Raw genomic sequence first — 24,365 nt, forward strand, 5'->3', positions numbered from 1 at the left:
GGAAAAGCTAAACAAGGATTTACTATTCCAAACAGCCAGTCAGTTTTCCTGTCAATAATTCTTTAATAATGGCCTTGCTGAAGGGCTGGCGGGAGGTACTTTGAACCAGTGGATGGGATTTTATTTAGGATCGTCACTGCTTTGTTTTTTTAATTATATTTTTTTTCTAGCTGTATTTACATACAAGTAGTTTTATCTCGTGCCAGCAGAGTGGAGATTCTCGAAACTGGTCCAACCACACAAACACCAAATTCTCTCTTCCTCTCTGTCTCGCTCTCTCTTCTCCTCTCCGTCATGAGCACAATCGCCACATTTACACACATACGCATCTCTTTCTCTCTCCCATCCCCGTGCGAGAGAGCTGTAAGCCAAATTGCTGTTCACTGGACGCCTGGCCATAAATTAGACTTTTGACAAGCCTGGCTGCATTGTTTTCCCCCCTGCCCAGCCCCTGACCCTGAGCTAACCTACTCAGCGGCCTAGAGCTGCCCAGCTGTGGTTTGCTACTCAACGTGGCCTTGTCTCTTCCTTCAGACAAACATGCACACTTTCTTGGTCTGTTATGCTATCTCACTCTTGTTCTGTCTGTTCTCTCTCCTCCTCTTTGATTGCTGCTCATGATGCATTTGTTCCCTGACTGAATCGCCTCTTTGACTTGGGCCTGAGCCATGCCCTTGTAATGACACCATGCCTGAATTTTTTATACAAACAAACATGGAATTACATATGCAAGCCACACAAAGGAACATTACAATAAAAAGCTCCTAAACTTGAGCTTCTATTTGATGAATAGGGGATGATTTATTTCTATTGCATTCATGTGTATTAGGGATGTTAAATGCATTATCATTTAGTGAATGATTTGGCTGATTTAGTCCAATGCATTGTATGCAATAGACATACAGTGAATAATTTAAATCTATATATATGTCTATCTGTCTGTCTATCTGTCTGTCTGTCATGCAATAGCATGCATAATTTTTTCACATTTAAATTAGTGCTGTCCAATTGATTAAACACGATTAATCGCATCCAAAATAAGTTTTTGTTTACATAATACTGTATATGTGTGTACTGTGTATATTTATATGTAAATGTAAATATACACACATACATTTATGAATATATGTAATTTTTAATGAGTTTTAATTTTGGATATTTAATTATAGTAATAATTTACTTTGTTGTGGTATTTTATCGATCAACTATTGACAAGTTGGTATTGTGACAACTCTGCTGAGTATGTGTGTATATATATATATATATATCTATATATATATATATATATATATCTACACACATGCTCGTTGCTTTCCAGAGATGTCACATTACTTTAGCCCCTGCATGCGTGACTGTTTGTGTGGTGGATTGCGAAGGTGTTATTAGCATGTTTATGGTGTTTGTGTGTATTTGTCCTTTAAACAGAGGCAGCATGGAGGGCTTAGTGATGGCTGGTGTCAGGGTGGAAGGTCATTACGAAGTTGAATGTACCATAAGCGGAGGGGAGGGCGGACGGGAATGTCGCAGAGCGAAATACAGCAGAGGAGATCGAACCATACGTGTCCTTCCCTTTCCCCTGGTACTGCCCTTCCCTCAGACCACTGTAAACCCTCCAGATAACAGCCTCTTATACTAGCAGCATTAATCATTAAACGGTCCTCAGTGTAACGCAATGAACACATACACATGGCATGATATATCCTATTCGAAATTACCTCAAGATAGTACTTCATTGCGGAATGAAGTACTATCTTGAGGTAATTTCGAATAGGATCATGCACTTAAACTCCCATCATGCACTCTTTCGCATCCGTTCTCCAGACCAAACAAACCACAGATATTTGAAAGAGCCGTCTACAGGATGTGCGCCGTGTGCCGGTGTCCCTGTGGAGTGTCCGTGTTTGTGTTTGAATGATCTAAAAAGCTTAAGGCCCCTGGCCATGGGAGTTTGGGAGCGACCCAAAGAGGAAAGTGCAAGGTCTTGAACCAGAACAAGAGAAGCCTGTTGCTCTTCATCTCTCTTCTTTTTGATTTGTCCCTCTCTAGCTTACACCTATCACTGGAGGTAGCGCTTTTGTTATGTTCCCATTGGATTGGGTTCTGATGCGTCTCCCACGGAGTGGCGGCCCACAAAGTTTAGATCAAAACTCTAGGATCATCCTCAAAGAGCATTATTAATCAAACAATACTCATGCAAGACTTGCGTGAGCTTATTAGCTGAGTTTGCTTTGATCGGCATCTCATTTTTTATGTGAATTAGTTTCTGAAAATGAAAGGGACTTGTAGAGTTTCACTAGTATGACATAAACAAGCTTTCTGATCTCTTTTCCCCATCTCAGGGTCTGGTTTTCTCTTTTGACAACAATTCCTTCTCATAGCTCATTGACAGATGACTGTACACTATGTTCTGAAGGTTAAACTCATGCTTGAACCCTCGTTCCCACAGACTTGTGGTTCATGAGAGAGGAGACGCTGTCCAGCGGTCGTCTGTCTGTAGGGCAGACAGAATTGAGAAATCCAGTCATAAAAATGGAATTTGACAAAGTTTGGATGAATAAAGTAGGGCTTTATATGTAATCAAATCTTGATATGGACTAGTGTCTGTGAATATTAAACATGAAGAGACTGCTATTGAAATATGAAGTCATACTCAAGCATCTGTTACTTGTGGTTTTTCAGCTGTCTTACTATATGAGTATGCTAAACTAGAAATACAATTGTCTTCACTATAACCCCCCCCCAATAAAATCATGACAGAAATATATTACTATTATACTGTGCAGTTTTCTTTACAAAGTAATAATACAGTTTATTATAAAATTATTTTCAAGGAATATCAAAAAAATTTCCATCCATGTTTTAATTTAAACCGTATGTTTCTGTTAGCTTCATGTTGTTTGCCAAAAAATATTCAGATTTTATTTGATTACATTTTAAAATGTTACCTAAATAGTTTTATGCGTTCATTGTTACCACTATTTTTGAGAATAAATTTGTGTAAAATAATAAAACACAGAATCCAGACAAATTAAAACATACAACACAAAATATATTTATTAAAATGTGAAAGGTTTGAATAAATCAAAAGATTTGCTAAAATTAAATTAGACCATTGAAAGAATAATAAAAAAAAAGGAAAATACTGAATTTGGGAAAAATTGAAACTGATTCCATTGCATTTTTGAACCCTGCATCAATGCGGATGTCATTTTATCATGGCTGTGATTCAGAAGTGGAAAGAATGTTTAATAATTATTCAATTATTTTATTTTATTAATTTATTTATTTTTAATACAATGCTTATTAACATATTGAGCATCCTGTAAACAAACATCAGTAAATGTCTGACATGAGCAAACCAAACCTGCCTCTAAATATATGAAATGAAATAATTGTGAAGAACCATGTTTGCTTTCGTGTTTTTTCCTAATGTGGTGTATGTGTGATAAAGTTCATGGGCTGTGTGTGTGAGAGGCTAGTTCCATGTGGAGGTGTGGCAGCATGCCTGCGCAGCATATGTAATCACAAGTGCAAATCAAAGTAAAACAGCAGCCAAATCACTTGGATAGGGACAAACAGACTGTGTTTTATATAGAGCATTTTACAACTCCTGACTATAAATGCAGGTTTCATTGAAACGCAAGCCTCTGATTGGCTGGCCGGTCGGGAAAGTCTGGTTCTTGTCGTAATGTGTTTATGTGAAAGCTGCTGAGTGTGGTAGAAGATCACGGCACGATTTAGGTTTGATGTTGCCATGCAGATTCATTATGAAGCTCAGTGCATTCGTAGTGTATGTGAGGTTAGTATGGTTCAGATGATCAGCGACAGAGAACATCAGATATGGTGTAATCAAAATTGTATTTGTGCTGCTTTTGTTTTATTTGTGTGAAATAAAATTGCTTCATGTAAATCTATAACATCCAGTTGCTTTATATGTTGATATTTTCAGGTCTCCATTGTCCCAAAAATGAGGGAAATCACAGACTTTTAGATTCTTGCACGTTTTTTTGTTAAATTTACCTGAAGGTTTTTATTTATTTATGTGTATTTAGATTTGTCTGTGGTTTTAGTTTAGTTTGGTTTGACTCTTAAGTCACTATTAAAAATGAATGATTGCCACTACATACAATATGACAAATCAAGTGGCTTTTTGAGCCGATTTTTGCAATTTTACTCTTAGCCAGTTAGTCCCAAGTAGGGCTGTGCGAATAATCGAATCGCAATTGCGATTTGAGACATTGCGATTAGATAATCGCAAAGCCTGCGATGTGGATGCGATATTACTCTGTTCCAGAGGATATGCATGACTGCCAACCTTGAGTGGCGGTCTTACTAACCAATAGAGTGAGCGCACTTCCGTTCTCCCCGATCAGCACTGCTCTAGCCCACTATTTAAAAACGGTCAGATCGAAAGATAGGCAAATTAAAACTAAACAAAAACGTTTGTAACTACAGCTTCAAATTGACAGACAACGAACAAAAAAGGTAATTTGCAAGAGCTGCGTCACAACGCATATCAAGAGCTCCCTTATCGGTTCTGCTTTCAGTATTGGAGAATAAAAGATACATTTTTAGATGTTTTTATTAGTAGGCTACATGAACGTTATCTTACACATTTTATCTCCCCAACAGATTAATTTGAAATAAGTTTATAATGCATGTGCACCAATTCAGAAGACCTAGCCTACTTCAGTAGCCTACTTCTGCTTCCTGTAAAGCTGATTTTAAAGTGTTAGTAAAGCATAGTATTACTGTGTGGACCAGCAACATTATAATCGCATATGTTTAAGTGCTTCCAGTCATATGGCACTTGCTCTCCCAATGTGGGAGTTTAGAGTAACTCCTTTGAGCAAACAGATAGTCTGATCTCTGACCTGAGCTAATCAGGCACAAATTTGGCATGTCAGAAGCCTGTCTTCACATCCTGCGAGGCGCTATTTACATAACTGCCATTTATAACTGCTATTTACATACTCCCTGAACCTAGATTTTCCCTTTTTGTCTTTAGTCCGTGTGACATCTGAGTTTGTCCATCCTCTCTTAATTTGAAACATTATGACATCAACACCCTCCCCCCAAAAAGGTCTTGAAATCTGAAATCTGATTGCATAACAAGATTAACCTCAGAGGTTTAGCCTGTTGCTAAAAAAAAAAAAAAAAAGTTTTTGAGAGCAGTTATTTTCGCTTCAGGTCTTTACTGTTGCCTTATAATTTTGTGATGACAATGATGCATCGATTTGAAACATTTCAGGAATGTATATGTTAATACATGTTGCAGCACTGGAATTCAAGAAAATGACAGTTGCAGAAACTGTACCAACCCACACTTAAAAAGGAGAACGGTGTTTTTTTAGAAAAGGGTGCAGCGGTGATTAGCAGACAGTTATCTGTGTTTCTCTGTAAACAGCCTATTCACTGCAGGGTGGGTATAGGGATGTGGGAGATTAGCTTTCCATCAAGACTAAAGGAAAAGCTCCAATGAAGGAAGGATTTGTGGGGAGGAAGAGGAGAAGCCTAGGGCAGTTGCTTTTCTTTGTTAGACTTTATGCTGTGTGGCCTTGCCTGTTTGTTTTCCATATTCTGCATCTGAACAAACCTCTTTTGATTTCTGGCAGGACGGCGACTTACAGCTCCAGCTGACCCAAGCCTAGTCAAATCATTAACCAGAAACAAAGCACAATAGGACACTGGTAGGTTGTGTGGCCTTCTCTCTCTGTCTTATGCAGTAGCTGAATGTAACACACTCCATCAGAAGAGTCGTAAGTTGTAATGGGAAACTTATGACTGAAAACAAATGTATTCCCTTTACCTTAAATCAGATCATCAGATGCCCATTTTCCACAAGTTAGTACGATTTCTTTAGGGTCTTCATGAAAAGTCTATAACATGAACTTTGGTTAAAAGATGAAATTCAATATATAAGTGTATATATGTGTGTGTGTAATATGTAAACTCTATTAAATTTTACATTTTAATGCACACTGTCTTTCAAAAGTTTATACTTAAACAAGGATGTGTTAAATTGATAAGTTACAGTAAAGACATTTATAGGAAATTTCTATTTCAAATAAAAGCTATTTTTTTAAAAACTTTCTATTCATCAAATAAAAACGTCCATAATGTACAAAATGTTAATCTAAGAATAAACTAAGCAGCACAACCATTTTCAGTTTTGCTAATAAAAATAAATGATTTTGATCACCAAATTAGTAAATAAGAAAAGCTAAAAATTAAAAACAAAAAAGAAATACACTCTCTGCTTTCCATGAATAATAAAATAATATATTCAAATATAATATATTGAAATGTAATACAATATATTAAATTGTAATACTATTTAATGATATGCAGCCTTGGTGAACATAATACTTCTTTCAAAGGCATTAAAATATTTGAATGACCCCAAACTTTTGAAGGTGTTTTAATAAATCCCAGAAGTAAGTATATAAATAAATATCTGAGAACTTTTAGTGCTCAAGTTCTTATGACCACCACCATTAAACGCTTTGGAGTCAAAGCATAATTATACCATTAGTAAGCAGATGCTTTAATTTTTCCTTCAGCACACAAATGTGTTCTGGTTCAGAATGACACAAAATAATGTAGAATATTACATGTCTATGAGTAACATATAGCACTGACCACTTCCGTGACACTTCCCAACCAGGCTACAAAGTAGGGTGAAATGCGATGGACCAGAAGCTTCATGAAAAATATACTCTTTATTGGGAGGGGTGGACTGGTGTTCGAAAGCCTTGGTATAAATGGCATCTAGTCTAGCCATTCTTAAGGAGGAAATCGGAGACACACATTCTCGGAATTCCAGCCTACTGTATGTCTGGCTGAAAAATGTGCCCCTTCCCAGCGGCAGAAAGTTTCTAATACCTCCAAATGGAATTCAACACCCTTTGAGTCTAGATGTGCAAACTTTGCTTTGTATTCATGTTTTTCCAGCAGGTTATCCCAGTATGACAGATGTCCTGCGCTGGGGTCTCAAGATGAAAAACAATTATGGTATCATTTTGATTAGGAGGCGTTTTCTACACCTGTGTGCAGCTAGATTGTCCTCTACTGAAGCTTAGCTGTGTCAGGAAGGAAAGCAGTTTTCATCTTTCTCTCTACTGTCCCGCAGGCAGCTACTGTAGATGAAGCGTAATTGCAGTGTAATCCTGGCCCTAGTCCGAAGGCTTTAGAAAAAAGCAGCAGAATAGATAATACCAGCTGTTAACTGTTGCACAGATGTTTGAGCGAGCACCTCTAAACCTGTGTCGCACTTTCAGTTTGGTCATCAGCATGCGAGGAGGAGCACATGTTTCCAGATGGACAAAGCGATGTCTCTGCTGAATAGTGGAAAAATAGTAGCTATTATAGACTGTTTCAACTGCAACAAGATAAACAAAGGTTACTGCACATGCATGCTTTTGTGGCCCTAACTTAACTTCCGGTAGACGTCCAAATAGAATCAATAGCAACAGCTAAGTAGATTATTATCGATAACAAGCAAAATATGTTTGCTGCGTAAATCAGATGGACTTATTGAAAATGCAAATTCATTCTCTGCCAGCAGGAGGTGCTTTAAAGTGGCAGAAATAGAGGTTTCTCCGGTAACGGCTGTACACAGAGCATGCAAGATGAAATGAAAATGACATTGAGAATTTTCTAATGACAGTCTTCCTTCAGAAATACAGCGATTATAAAAACACCCGTGCCTCGTTTTTATTTTTAAACTTGCAGTATGTGCTCATGCTTATTCAACGAAGCCTTTTGGAAAACCAGTCAGTTTTGATAGTGTGGCGGGTCGCAACAAATAAATAATTGCATGGGAAACACATCCCACAGCACAACCACCCGAGCCCAACTTCATTACTCACCACTTTAACTTTAACTGCGTTTGTAACCGGCACCACTAGCCAGACCGATAAACAGTCACAGACCGGAAGTTAACTTAGGGCCAGGCGTGTGAAGAAAAACATATTTGACCACATTTATTTATTATTTGTCTTTAATCTTCAGTGGTTCCACTAGGTTTACAGCTTTGGAGGGGCACTATATAGAAAATAAAATTAACTTTATCAGTTAACTTGTTCTGGTGGATGCCAACTCATAAACAAATACTAACTCTAATGCTGAAAAGACCCTTGATATGGAAAATATAACTATAATTTGTCTATATGAAGGCAGTAGCACAGTAACTGCATTTATAATGTTATAGTTATTTCCATTTCAAATAATTGTTGTTCTTTGAATCTTTCTACTCTGGGGAAAGAGTTTCCACATAAACACCCTCATGTCGTTCCAAACCCATAAGACCATTTTTGATTAAATCCGTGAGATATCTTACAGAGAATAAGTTTCGATGAGGACCAGCTACGTATTTTCGTAGCTTCATAAAATTACCGTTGAACCACTGAAGTCTCATGGACTATTTTAATGATGTCCTTACTACCTTTCTGGGCCTTGAAAGTGTCTGTTGTGTTGCTGTCTATGCGGGGTCAGAAAGCTCTTAAATTTGATCAAAAATATCTTAATTTGTTTTCCGATGATGAACAAAGGTCGTACGGGTTTGGAACGACATGAGGGTGAGTAATCAGTGACATCATTTTCATTTTTGGGTGAACTGAACCTGAACTTTTGAATCCTTTGGAGAGCAGAAACTTTTATAGATTTATTGACTGCTTGTAACCACCGGTTCATGCGACGCACCCTATTTTTTTTTTTTGTATTATCAGACACACCAGGTGAACTGTTTTGGTTAAAGCGAAAAAACACTGCAGATTAAAAGGAGCGCATTTAGAAACACAGGGTAGCATACAAATGCAAAGTTAATGGGTAGCTGTTAAGTTTCCCTGCATAAAAAACTGACAAGACCAGAATGAATTACCATATTGGTTTATGCTGGTTTGGTCATAATAAGTCTGGCAGGTGGGAAAACCCTAACCCACAAGTGGTGAAGCTGGTTGACCAAAGAACTTGCTGGTTAAACTAGTCTGGTTAAACATATGCTTCTGAGAAGCAATGCTTGTGTTCTCTTTCTTTTTTTATTTGAAATTCTGAAATTGGTGTTGCAGAAAAAAATAAAAAACGGAGTCAAATGTGATATGCATTTTCTTTGACGGACTCTCAAGAGGTAAGAGGCCCTGTACCTGTGTTATAGGGCTTCACGCTTTGGGGTTAGAGGGGTGCTGGGAGAACTAGAGTTTACAGTATATTTTTCAGTTACAGTCTAACGTTCTTAACACCTCATAAATTACACCTGCTGCGACGCCACCAAGGCCCGATGAACTTCAAGCATGCTGAGGGGAAGTGAATTAAGCAGTGAGATCTGTGCGGGATATTGCTTTTCCATGACCCCCTCCCCCATTTTTTCTCCTTAAGCTGCCTTTTTTCAAAAAGAGAGACGCTTAAGATTGGATAAAGATTAGGGCTGGGTAAAAAATATAGATTCTCCGATTTTAATCGATCTTCAGTTTAACGCAACGATATCGATTCGGGAAATCCCCGAATCGATTCTTAATGCGCGTGCTTCATGTAAGAGGATATGAATATTCACCTCTGGTCCTGAAGGTGTCACCATCTATAGATATACTTACCTGGCAGGGGAGACACCATGATCAAGAAGGCGGTTCACCCAGGTATTATTATATTGATAGCTAATCGATATCGAATCGAATCGAATCGAAACCATAAAAATAAGAATCGAATCGAATCGCAGAATTGGTCACAATACCCAGCCCTAATAAAGATGTCACTCAAGAAGCTGGACCCAGTAAAAACAAAGTGAAAGAGTTCACTCATTCATGCAAATTAAGTTATGTATGTATACAAAAAAAAAATCATTCATGTTTAATTTGCGGTATAAGAAAAGAACTGTGGTACGTGCTGAGTTGCTACATCGATTTGTCGAAATGGCATTTATTGTTAAAATTTTTGTGATAAAATGTGCAGGATTTGAAATCTGAGACTTTGTTTCTTATCAGAAGTAACAAAGCTCAAAGCTCTGTGTGTTACAAATAGTGTTTTGTGAAGATAAACCATATGCCTGGCAACCCGGGGGTCAAACAGAACTCACGTTAATGGTGCTGCATTAATGCGTTGTTATTGCTTTAACCAGGACAGCCCAAAATTCAAAACAAGAAACATTTTGTTCATGCAAGTTGCTGTCTGACATGCTTTGCTACCATATTTTGATTGACAAGAAATAATTGGCCCTGATCATTGGCTGTTTTTAAACAATCAGCCGAAGTGCAGATAATTGCTTTTATCGGCCAATACCGATTATTGGCTGAAACATCGGTAGATCCTGATATACTGTATTTAAAAATGTTACATACAGACATGTTTTAAATTTAATATTACTTGTATTAAAAAAGTTAGTAAAAAAATTCAATTTCTAATATATATTGAAAATTGATCAAAATTATAAAATGAGTAATACATAAAATAAATAAGATAAATTAATTTAAAAAATATGAAAATAATTATGAATTCTAAAAACATTATTAAATGTACCTTATTTATCTATAGATTAGATATTATAATTCATTGCATAATTTAATAAAGAACTAAATAACATCTCCGTCAGAGCCAATATTTATACTTATAATAAATAGCACCACTTATGATAGACTATTGCTGAAAATACAGCGTAACACTTCCCTTGGTGGGGTTTTTTTTCTCAAGAATGTTTGATTCAATCTCTTTGCTCAATCGCTTTTATCTTCCTCTTTACTCTGAAGTCTCTAAACCACCAGGGTTTTGTTTTCCTTGCACTATACTGCATTATCTTTGCAGCATCTCTTCCTGTATCACTCACTTGCTCAAGAAGCCTTACGCTGCAGTGGCAGGCCGAACCTTTGTACCATCCCCCCACATGGGTAAAAAGCTAAAAATTGCCAAGCATGCAGAACAGTACAGTATGTACTGTCCTGGGGCCCTCATTTCTCGAAAGTATGCAGCAGTGCAGCGTACACATGTGCCAGAGTGTTTCTCACAGGTTTATGTGCTCAGACTTTCTACACACCTCATTGATTTTTCTAACCTCTGCAATATGCCACTCCTGCATCAATGAATGGTTTCCTGGAAGAAAAAATGATCCATAAGCTGTCTGTATAGAGCACATAGACTGAATCTTACCCCTGTACCATGGTTTCTCTACTTCACTGCAAAGCTGCTCAGGTTTTCCAACAGCCTGTTAATTTGGGACATTAGGTAAATAGAGCAAGGGGAACAGTAAGTGTCCCGTTGCTTGACACGTCCCTCCCACATTGCTGCATTAACAAATGTTTATTTGAGAGTTTTAGGACTGGCTGCTCTCATGTAGCCAGATCTTTGACCGAACGACAAAAGTAATGGTCCTCATCACAACTTATTCTGACCAAGAACGCCCACTTAGCCAGGAAGAGACCATCTAAGTGACATAAAATAACCAACCATTTGTTTTGTTTTTAAGTGATATTTAGAGTATCTGAAATGTATTATACAATTGCGAACACCAGAAAAACTGTAAAAATTATGATTAGATTTTAGTGTGTCCAAATGTAATAATTCAATTATTTGACAGACTTAACTCAAAAAGCACAGTTATGCTCGTGTAATTAATGGCTTATTTGTGTAATAATTTAAAAGAGTTTGTCACTAGAGTTAATTAAAACTAAAACCAGAAAAAAATAACTTGTTTCTTAAATTAAATTAAATAAACCTTAACTTAAATAAAAGATAGAAAGTGTATTTTATTTATCAGTTTTATTTCATTTACTACAATAATCTACATAAAAAAATAAATAAAAATTAAATACCTAATAAAAATTACTAAAACTTTAAAATTGAAATGAAAATGGAAAATACAAAAACTTTTAACTAGCCTTGTGATTATAAATCCCCAGATCCATATTTTAAATGCCATATTCTATAGCCTGTAGGTTTGTGTATATTTGTGTGTGTGAGAGAGAAATGTCAGCTCTGTGTAGTTTCTAAGTGGATTAGACATGGATGTGGAGATTCCTGAGGAGCTCCCTGCATGGGACACACAGACAGGAAGGTTAATGACAGTATATTTGCTGTGTTCATGTGCTGAATCTTGTTAATTGAACTGTTGCTGATGTTTTACACAAATTGAAAAAAAAATGCTGTGTTAACAGCTTGAGGTGATCTGTATCTTTATGGCTTTATTGGTCATTTCGAATTTACAACATAAAGAAATGTGAAACACGAAAAGTAAAAAATCTTTTTCTGCTGGTTCACATTTTCAGTGACCCTACTGAAAAAAATGTAAACTTTATTGTTAGCACAGACTATTTTTATGTGCCAGAAATATTTATATTCCGAGTTTAATGTCTGATAATGACAGATGTAAATTCATAAATGTAGAAAACCATGTGAGTCAGTCTCCTCCTTTAACTTGCACCTTAAAAGTTGTATATTTGTTTTACTACTTCATAAACATGCTTGTTGGAAGTTGATGACGTTATATGATGCAAAACATTAGTAATTAGTTTGTAATTGTTTCTTAAGAAATCATGTTTTTCTCAAATGTGAGATTTATTAAACCACACGTCTGTCAACTGGTCAAAATTCACCTCTGTGTCATTTTTTTTAATGTTGAACTGTGTTGTTCTTGTGACATTTTTAGTTTCCAGAATGACACACATCCAGATATTCAGCTTCTATTTAGAGCTGAAGAACTAATGAAGCCTGGCATGGTAAAAGTGATATCTAAATGTTGAGCTCTTATTAGGAGTATTGAGATATATTGGCCTCCTCCAAACACAACTTGGATATTGTCACCCAAAACGCATAAAGAAGACTGATGGGAATAGCTGAACATCAGAAGATATAAAATAACAGACGGATATGATTTGGCGTGCACTACATTTTGTAGCATAATGAATTAGCGGTTTTCCCCTGAGAGGTTCATTTTCATGACCTCTGTTGTTCATTTTAAAATAATACAAGAGGCTTTACAAAATTTTCATGTAGGTAGCAATGTGGCAGAAATGTCGTATAGCATCACAATTACACCATGAACAATATTCTTATCAGCTTATATATTATATATATATATATATATATATGAGGATATGGTGGATTGAAATGATCTTGTTTTTTGTTGTTAATGTGTTAAGTGTTGTTAAGGGTGCCAGATGTGCAGTGGGATTAGCATTTGCATTATTTAGGAGGAAAAATGCACTGAATGGGTGTTTGTTTTGCTACATCCTCTTTGTTGGCAGTGATGGTAGGATAGGATAAGGAGCTGAATTAGCACACAGAGCCTCTTGCTTCTCTGAAACACATTACCATGTTGTTTAATCAGTTAATTAGTTTGATTATGAATCCCTCGTGATGATGCTCCACGATACACCTGCTGCTGCCATATCTGGACCTGAGCACAGAAGCATCCTCTCCTCTAGGGTTAGGTACCGTTCACATTTTAACCGGTATTGGTACCTGAAATTCAATGCCAGTACTGTACCTTTTTCGGTGCTTTACTCTCTGTGTAATAACAAAAACATTTATTTCAGAGAAAGAAAAAAAAAAACTCACAGAAGTCCAAACCTCTCAATTTCAATATTTTGTTATTTATTTATTTAGAAATTTTACACACTAGAGAAAAATAATTGTAATTGTCACAAATAATATTCTCAAGGTTTACCTGGTTTTATATGATTCTTTGGAGTATTTTGTAGTGTTGAGTTGGGTTAAGTGTACTTAAAACAAACATTTCTCGCAGAGTAGTACTTCAAAGAATAGTACAACAGGGAGTGCGACAAGTATATCTGCTTTGCACGCTCAATCAGCGGAGGCTCGCGATGCAGAGCCAGGCGAAACTATAAACAAATGAATGTATGGGAAAAAGTGATAAATATATACATTTGACATGTACACTGAATTCAGCTTGGATTAGCCACATTGTAAATACACCTTTTTTTCTTATTTCATAGTCGCATCTAATGTAGTATAAATGGTATTGCAAAATCTCCTTTGACATTTCTACCATTGTTTGGTCATGCCACCCCATCATACCTTCTCCTATTTCTTCCTCTCAGATTCTTTTTGTTGATTATGATCGTAATCAGTGTTACCTGTACAGGTGTTTCCACCTCACCCCCACTACTATACGGATGCAGTTCCTCTAGGGAGGGGTTAGGGTCGTCGGATGGGAGCGAAGCTGAAATTCCAACCAGTTCATGATAGCTTTCAACTTTAACCCAGATGAAATACCAACAGCAGGAAGACAAGTAAGCCAGTCAGTAGTGTGTTACCCTGCTGCCTCCATTTCCTTACATGGCCTTGAGAACCGCTCTGGCTGGATTCTCAGTCAACAAATGCATTTCGTTCTCTGCTTCACATATTATTAGTTTTGCAAATGCTTAATTAACGTAAACATCCCCGTAAGAGTTGTTCAACCCTGCAAACATGTAACCAGACATGTCTCGAGAGCTATGGAGCCTGCATTCCTTCCTGAGTTATAAGTTCCTTCCTGAGCTAATATGTTAATTCTTACATTTTCGCCAAACTGGATCATATCCCAAGGTAATATCATCTCCTTGCTTAATTATACAAACCATAAATTAATTTAACCATGGAATGTGCAGCATAGTATAGTTAAATGGCTTGATGTTTTATAGGGTCTAGATCGTACACAGATAGTGTTGTGATGCAAGTAGAACAACAAGAACATTTAGGTAGTCTTAAGCTTGGGGAAAGAAGATTTGATGAAACCTCTAATGAATTAGTCAGTACAATGTACCAATGTTCCATCGGTACTACTGGTTAATTATTAAGTTAATCAACTATTAGTGAGTTAATTATGTGCTGCCAATCAAAAAGCAGCAAATAACTCTGGCAGTGAAGAAAATGCCTGGGTGTAGAACTTCTTTGGCTTCCAAATTGTGAAGTGTAGGCTACTTTTTGTTTTACTTCATGTTTTGCCCCCAAAATTGAAATTACAGAGCAAAGTAAGCATTTAAATATCATCTTAATTAAACATATCTTGGGACATTATTGGGAGATAAAGAGTGACAACTACTTTTATGCATTTTATCATTGATTTACATAAGCTATCAGAATTCCATCTTACTTTTTGGCCATATAAATAATGCATTTTTACATTACATTTTTGCCATTCATTTTACTTATGTCTGGCTTTACAAGGTAAATAGACCTGAGCTAAGTTTTGAACGGTCCCGGATATCTGACACCATGTTCTCTAGTCTTTTTCTCTTGAAAGTGGAAAAAGTTCTCTGACTCAGTACAGGACTTTGGACAGTTGACAGTTCTCAGAAACCTTCTTCTACATGCAACCTTGGTCAAAGATGAAAAGCTAAACCAAAACCGAAAGCGAACCTTCCGTTGCAGTGGCAACAAAGCAAGATATGTTACCACCATGCCGCAGGAAAGAGAGGACTTCCTCTCTGCGCACATGTAAATGTTTTAATGGGAGTGTTTCGGGAGTGTGCCGGTGCTTCAATTAAAGGCTTTTTTTCAGTTGTGCTGTGCTCCAGTTACCAGTGTGTAACAGATACTGTGCTAATAACTCCTTTTTATTGCTTCCGTATCAACTTCCATTGACTTTGAAGGGTGTGAGAGAGCGACATCTCATTTTTCACAATGACTATTGTCACGCTTTTAGTACACCTTTACCACGGTCTTACTCGAGCTGCGTTTTCCCCTGGAATATTTTTCTAAATTTAAATTGATCTAAATTTATTCTTTAAAAAATCACTTATTTGCCTGTGGTCTCTGACTGGCACACCTCTGTGGAAGTGAGAGTGGCTATACTGTATATTTGGGCTTGAGCTCCTCAGGGTTGCAGTAAGGTGCTGGTGTCCTGGGCTCATCCCCCAATAAATTTGAATTAAAAGTTAAATATAAATTGATGTAATATTAAATATTATAAAATAAATATTACATCTAAAATATATATATATATATATATATATATATATATATATATATATATATATATATATATATATATATATATATATATATATATATATATATATATATATATATATATATATATATATTTTTTTTTTTTTTAAATGATGTAAATTTATATACATGTGTCTTGTCTTATCTTATCGTATCTTAGTCTTATTTTTAGCAAGTATTGGTGTGGGATTGATTGTAATTCATTTGAATAATCAAAAAATCATCCCTTTACCTTGACTGTTATAATTTATGTGATTTGCAGTGCTTTTTATCACACTTACCTTTTGTATATATCTGTGACTTGAGTAGAGAGCATTTTATAAGTGTAATATGTTAACTCTGCTTTGTTTTACCTGTCATTCACTGTCTAGTCTTATCACAAAGACACTCTTTCACTTTATACACATACCTTGAGCTCATCAGCACCATGTGTGCAACAGAGACAAAGATAAATAAAGAAGGTGAATGATAGTGCTTTAAGGCTATAAAGAAGATAAAGAAGCTATAGATGGAGGGAGAGTGATAAGCACATCCTTGGCAGAGCATAAAGCGTGAGCGGCCGTCCTGTCTGGCTGTTCAGGTTGAGTCCGCTGGCTCAGTGCCACCTTGAAAGTTCACCCTCAATGAGATTTAATTAAATCTACAATACCCAATTAAGTGAAAATATGCCTCTGCGTTCCTCTCCTAAGGTCACTGACCTGAGCAGAGCACCTCCGGGAGGCCAAGCCTGGAGTGGCGATGGGGAGGGGGCTAAATTAATAACGTAGATATGCGTGTAACTGCGAGGCAAATCGTACGGATGTTAGTTAATCCCTAATGAGATTTGGTTAATGCGGTACATAATTACATATAATGCACAATGTGATTAGCATTGAGACGTGGAGCAGGGTCGAGGGGAAAAGGGGGATACGCTGAGAAACCTCATGCAGCCAAAACAGGTGGTTTTGTGTCTGTGTGTGTGAGACAGGATGTCTGTGTTAATATTTTCATTTACTGAGTTATGCTGCCTCAATCACCATGACAGCAGCTCAGGGAGGTTGTATTCATAAAGATGAATGAAGTGTATTCTGGGTTACTAAAGGTTGAGAAGACAGCACAGCTCATTTAGTTCACTAAAATATGAACAATTATTCAATATTGATAATAAGAAGAACTGGAGTGGTGGCTACTGAAAATTCAACTTTGTGGTTACAGGAAGAAATATATACATATACAGTGCTCCCAAAAGTATTGGAACAGTAAAGACAAAATTGCTCTGTTGGCTGTGGAGACAAGACATTTACAAATATGATTAAAATATGAATACGAGACAAAACTAGAGAATGTCACATTTTATTATTGGGTGATTTAACACATGAACTCTAAAAGTGCTGTTCTTTTTATTTGGTAAAACATGCATGTGTTGAAACGGCTAATAATAAAATGTGACATTATGTAGTTTTGTCTAATATTCATCTTTTTAATCAGCCCCTATTATGGATTTTTAAAAATGACCTTTCATGCAGTGTGTAACAAGTGACTAAAACATCCTGGGAAGTGCACGTGTATAGAGTTATTTTCTCTCAAAAGAAAAAGTTGACTTTGAATCATTGAAACTAGTCGTTTTTAAAACATATCCCAAGCCGTTACATTGTTGACGTCAACATGAAACATTAGCATATTGTCCGTCCACTTGTTGGTCTTTTCGGCGCTGTTTTTGGAGAGGTAAAAATAGTGATTTCCCCGGTAACGCTTTACACGAAGTAGCATGCTCACAAACAATGCTTTATCAGGCATTATAGGCATGATGATATAAAAATGAGACCAATCGGACCAATCACCGATCACAGATTAGCATCACGCAAAGGAGGGGTTTGGAAAAATGAATCGTTAAATGAATCGTTTGGGAGTTGTTGAGCAAATAAGGTAAAAATAAATGCTTATTACAAGACAGTAAAAATGTTTTTTGACCCTACATTCATGTCACCCTGTTGTTGGGGACTGCCAAAGCCCAAATATGACCCTTTAATTACCCATAATAGGGGAACTTTAATTCATTATGAAGAATTTTGAAAGTCTGACAACATCTGAGTCTGAGTACTACTGTAAGATTGACCCTGCCTGCTTTAAAAAATCCAAATACGCCCCGCGGGAGAAATCCAGAAAATGCTGCAGCTGAATAAAAAGATTTAACTGCTTTCATTGATTCAATGTGACTAATTAACACATGATTATGACAATATATGGTTTATCTGAGTTTGTCTTATAATTTTTTTTTATAATAAAGTATATAATAATGCAATTGACACAGCCTTTATCACTGCTTAGAATACTATGAAATATTGTATGCCTTAAGAAGCCACATCATCTCACAGAAGGATTTATTTCAAACACTCAACTAACGTTATGAAGTGAGTTTGGGGTAAAAACATGTTATTTTTTTAACATGCTTTCAGATGGAGCAGCATTTACTACACAGAGCTGTAGTTAACTGACAAGCTACGCAAACAGCTTTCATAATCGCAGACCGATATTTTCGATTTCATTATCGCATGATTATATCATCTGCGATTATGAACGCGATTTTGCATAGTTTGTCAGTGAACTATGGCTGCGTGTAGTAAATGCTGATCCATCTGAGAGCACGTGATGGAGATTTACTACTGATCACAGAACCGGCTTTACTGACAAGATGCTCATAACTATAGCATTTGATTAATCGTGCTGCCCTATATATTATATTATATTATATACAACACTTGAGCTTTTCTCAAAATGTCTTTTCAGTTTTCATTTTGGGTGAACTATCTCTTTAAGATAATGTGTAAGGTTGTTTTTTTTGGAGCTTGATGGCACATACAGTAGTCACTGTTGGCACTATATGGAAATGAGCAACTTCGACACTCCAATAAACTTTTATGTTCCGTGGAAGAAAGTCATGGATTTGGAATGGCGTGAGGGTTTATGTAAATGAGTAAATATTTATTTTTGATGAACCATTCCTTTTAATTGTTTAAATGTTTCTATAACTACACTACAGATATTATTATTCACATTAAGGACAGCTGCAGTTTCCCAGAACTATTACACAGTGCATGTTAGTGAAATGAATCTGTGACAATGAAGAGACTGTTTACAAAAGAATCGACGGCATTAGATGTATAATGATTCTATGATTAAGAAACTAGCTAACATATTAACAGCAACCAGCTGTTTGCAAAGATGTCCCTATAAGGAAAAAATCCAGTTCTAATTAAAGAAAGAACACAATGGTAGAAAACGGTTCATTAATGCAGTCTCTCAGGATGGAGATCTATACCATCTTAGTACCACTGAGAGAGATGATGATACAACTTTTACTACCTTTCATTTTCTTTGTGGGGTACTGAAATTTGCCTTATGGTACTTATACATAATGATTATTTCATGAAAAAAACAATTTCTTATTATTATTTATGAGTGATGCTTTTATTTATTGCAAATTTGTCTGTGTAATGTGTAATAACATGTGCTTTGCAGAATGATACAATGTAGTAAATAATTCAGGATTTCTCAGTCCCTGTGCAAATTAGATGGTGTTTGTCTTGTTGGCAAGTTTATTGTTTTATAATAGTAATTTAGTTTGTATACACAAGCAATTAAAGCCAGCTTTCAGAGTCCAGGTTTTCCACCTGGACTCTGAGAGTAGGATGCTTTTTTTTCACAAAACAGTTTTTGGTCTGGATTAATAAAGAATAATAAATTAATACTTTTATTCAGCAAGGATGCATTCAGTCGATAAAAAGTGACAGTAAAGTCATTTATAATGTTAAAACATATTTCTATTTCAAATAAATAGTCTTCTGTGGGGAAAAATAATGCAAAAATGTATTGCAATTTCCACAATTAAGCAGAACAACGATTTTCAACATTGATAATAATAAGAAATCAAGCATAAATCAGCATATTAGAATGACTTATGAAGGATCATGTGACACTGAAGATTGGAGTAATGATGCTGAAAATTCAGTTGTGCTATCGCAGAAATAAACTACATTTAAAAAGTACTATTTTTTTCCCCTAAATCTTAAAATATAAAATACTAATGTATACTAATAATAATGTTATATATTTACGTTTAGCTGTGTATTAATATTAAGATTATATTGAAAGTATGAGTAAGGTTTAAGATTTTGTGATAATTTAAGTGTGCGTTAATTTAAAACTGATAGCAAATGTATGTATAATATTACTAATATTTCTGAAATAAATGCTGTTCCTTTGAACTTTCTGTTCATTAGAGAATCCACTGATAATTGAAGTAACGGCTTCTAAACATTCATCGTTGCCATTGCAGGATCAAATTTTAGAAAGATTTAATTCAAACTATAATACACTATTTTTTTTCTTGATCAAATAAATGCCACCTAGATGAATATGATACATCTTTGAAAAAAAAACAGGCATCAATATCACAGAAATTTTAATTTCACTAAAATATTTTTAATGAAAAAATGTTTTATTTAATTGTTTTTTATTTACATTTAAAAATATAAAAATTAGGGCTGTCAAAGTTAAAGCGTTAATAACGCGTTAACGCAAATTCATTTTAATGGCACTAATTTTATTAGCACGCGATTAGCACAGCGACCTGTGGCCTAGCCCATAGTTGGAGAAATGGGGATGCACATGTTGCCAACTTAGTGACTTTGCAGACCCCTTTAGCGTCTTTTTTTTCCCTTCAAAAAAATTGCCCAAACCTTATTAGGTTTCTTAGATTTGCTGGTACTGCCGCGTGAAAGTGCGTATACATACATACACACACACACACACACACCCACCCACCCTCTCTGTTCAGCGTGTGATGGAGAGGAGCAGCGCTTTCAGTTAAACACAGCCAAAATCACAGCATAGCTATTGTCTTTATCTTAAGTGTATTTGATTTCATCAGACGACGGCTCGATTATCAGGATTTTTGTGCGGATCTTGGAAGGGAGAGTTGATTATGTAGTCTTAATGGGTCACGATTCAATCGCTATTTCATATTTATTCCAGTGTCTAACAACAGAAAGTCAAATATATCAATGAAAACAGTTTTATTGAGAATTTAGCTGCATCAAAATACAGTATGTGGGCACAGAGAGGGAAACAAATGTAATAATAAATAATAAATGTACATTTTGCATGTTCAGAAGAAGTGAGCTGCCCTGTCATGCAAAAATGTAAACAGGTTTGTGTCAGTAAATTGCTCAGTGCAAAGAAAGCGAAGTATTGGGAACATGGTATTTCTTTTTTCATGCGTCCAGTAGACATTAACAAGTTTTTTGAAAAACATCTATGACCTTTGAAACATGTCTAGTCTTCATGCTCTACTATGGTTTCAATAATAATAAACATACATTTGCATAAAGCATCCATATTTGTCCATGCCCATGTTGATTAGAGTATTAAAAACTTAAAGTATTAACTTAAGGTACATTTAGAACAAATAAAAATGTGCGATTTAAGTTGCGATAAATCACAAGTTAACTCATGACAAGCATGCGATTTAAATATTTTAATCGATTGACAGCCAAAATTAAAATTAAATTTTAAAAAATTTAATAATATTTAATAGTAGTGCTGTTTTTATTGTATTTTTGACCAAATAAATGCAGTCTTGGTGAGCATAAGAAAAGAAAAAAAGTTTCTCACCCCAAACAATCGAACAATAATGCACTTATTTCAACGTAGGATTCAAAGCAAATTCATCACAGATATACATTACCAAATCAATAAGGTGTTTGTTAATGAGTTGATGATGATCACACGGCGTAGAAACTTTCCTAGTTAGTTTAGTTTACAGATGTAGCAAACTCGGACGTAGCCTAGCTGATGACTTATAGTCGATGGATGTTACTTCCTCTGATGTTGCAGAATCACTGTCAGTGTAGTTTTGATCTGCCAGTTTATCACATTTCTCCAGTTATGTGTCAAGTGTTTAGCGTCATGAAGCTACCTGTCAGAGCAGACGGGGGGTGGGTTGGGGGGTGATTATAAAGCAGGATGTGGTGAAACATGAAAAGGCAAGTGTAACCACAGATTGTAAGATGTATGTAGCACTGTGGGGCATCAAAGCCGAGGCTGCTCACGGGGAACTTAGTGGCCCGCCGTGGAGTTCAGATGTTTTATTCAGTGCGTATGTTCCTTTTTATTGCTGCGCTGAAGCCGCACAGACCCACACACACACAAGGTCTGTTTATCGGCTCCCTCTTGCAATGCGTTTGCTCATAAGGTCAACATGAAATGTTAATCAACTTGGTTACTTAATGCGTGTTCCTGCTCTGGATCCGAATAATTTATCAGTTATAATTATAATTCGTTGTTCACTTATAATTCACTGATACAAATTAGTCAATAAAATATAAAAATTGTCAGTTTTGTTTTTTGATATTTTTGGACCTATATCGGCAAATATTTGCTGATATTCATTCAGTCATTCATTCATTAGTAATTAAATATTTATTTTATTATTTTATTTTAAAATGTCTATTTTTACAAACAAAAAAAATCACTTAAACAATGTCTAATATTGATACGTAATTGATATGGTACCAACATATCTTGCATCACAAAAAAATAAATAAAATAAAATAATAATAATAAATAAATATAATATATTAAAAAAATAATACAAATTTGTCTTGAGGCAAGTTTTATAAAAAATCATATGAAAATTTGAAAAGTGTTTTATTTAATTTCTACAAAAGGACATTTAAAAAGTGAGGTTAACATTTAGTGTTTCCCTATAATAAAGATACATAAAGTGAGGTTTTAATCAATCATATCTGTATCTGCATGACATTTTTCACAATTTGTTTTTATTTTTATTTATCTTTCTGTAATTTCTTTAAACATTATTTATAATAATAAATTAATAGTAAGTTAAATTACCTCAATTCATTCTGAGTACAGACTAAAAACTACAAACTAAAATTTTGTGAGCAAAATGCCAGCACGTATACCTTGTTGAGGCTATGTTCAGTAATGCATAATTTATCAGCACCTGTTTAACCTGTTTCTCAGCACACCTGGCCAGAACTGTTTATAATGTCAAGATTGCCACTATTTACATTCATGGCCTCTTCTAATGGCGCACTGCAAACACAACATGCAGAGAGTTTTGACATGAGCCTGACCACAGCTGTCAGTTCCTGTTTATGCACTCCCAGTTTGGAGCACAGACCAGGACATATGAAGTAGTAAAACATAGGTCATATATATATTTGACATTTATTTATTGAAGAGGAATAACCCCTTGAGATGAATATGTTAAGGCATGCATTTTTATTTTGTCAGGATTTAATACAAATATATTCAGGATTTAAAGGGGTCATCGGATGCCCATTTTCCATAAGTTGATATGATTCTTTAGGGTCTTAATGAAAAGTCTACATACTAAAATTTATACTAAAAAACTAAAACATACTAAAATTTCTCAATGGTAGTGTAAAACAACGCCCTTTTTACCCTGTCAAAATCAGCTCTGTTGTAGCAACCCATTTTAGTGCATGTTCCTTTAAATGCTAATGAGCTCTGCTGACCCCTTCCCTCTCTTCTGTGGGGTGACGAGCCGTTCTCATGAGACTGTTTACTTTAGCCATGGAACTTGCTAACTAGCACATTATTAGGAAAGTGATTTGCAAAGATTAATAAAAGAACCTTATATTAAATTATTTTGTAGGTGAGTCTGTATCACGAATGATTTGCGTGAACATAAATGCATTTAGGTAGATGGGGGGGGGGGCGCATTCCCTTCAAAAGCAAAGGTAATCCACTGTCTTCAGCGGCTAAGATGTCGAGAGTAAATGACGACTGCTATGTTCATTATTACATCCAATAACAGAACACCTCAATTGCTTAGGAGACTTGTCTACTCCTGCTCTGGCGTCGAAACAATGGCGGACTGATGACAGCTCACTCGGGGCGGATCTAAGGAAAAACACTAGTGTCAGTCAACAATCGTGGGAGAGGCCTGGGTCTGTGTGACGTCACACAGACAGGCATCTGAGAATGGCTTGATATGAGAAAGGGGAAATGATTTAATGAGATTAAAAATAAACCACTGGGTGGATTTTTATCATTATAGGGTGGTTGTGTACACACACTGCCAACACACATTTCAGTTCAAACAACTTGTAAAAGTGCATGACACATTCCTGGAGGGCCACAGCTCTTCAGAGTTTAGCTCCAACCAGCTCCAAATCACACCTGCTTGGAAGTTTCTAGTAATCCCGAGGACCTTGATTAGCTGGATCAAGTGTGTTTGATTAGGGTTGGAGCTAAACTGTGCAGAGCTGTGGCCCTCCAGGAAATGAGTTTGAGACCAGTGCCATAGAAAGTGGTTACCAATGAACATTCCACATGTTAACTTTAATCGTTGTTGAAAACAACATAGTAGAATATTTTGACTTTGATGAGTAGATCCACACAGA

The 24,365-nt window shown here is 35.8% G+C and overlaps 1 protein-coding gene across 1 annotated transcript in view; it reads left to right on the plus strand.

Annotated features, from left to right (window-relative positions):
* The window catches only part of LOC306852385 (thyroid hormone receptor alpha), a 133,069-nt gene that overhangs the window by 52,697 nt on the left and 56,007 nt on the right, over positions 1 to 24,365 (plus strand). Inside the window, exon 2 of the mRNA XM_079389143.1 lies at positions 5,616 to 5,690. The gene's annotated coding sequence lies outside the window, so the exon portion shown is untranslated. The remainder of the gene's footprint in view (positions 1 to 5,615; positions 5,691 to 24,365) is intronic.

The sequence above is a fragment of the Barbus barbus genome (genome assembly GCF_936440315.1).
Source record: "Barbus barbus genome assembly, chromosome: 32".
Taxonomy (NCBI): Eukaryota; Metazoa; Chordata; class Actinopteri; order Cypriniformes; family Cyprinidae; genus Barbus; species Barbus barbus.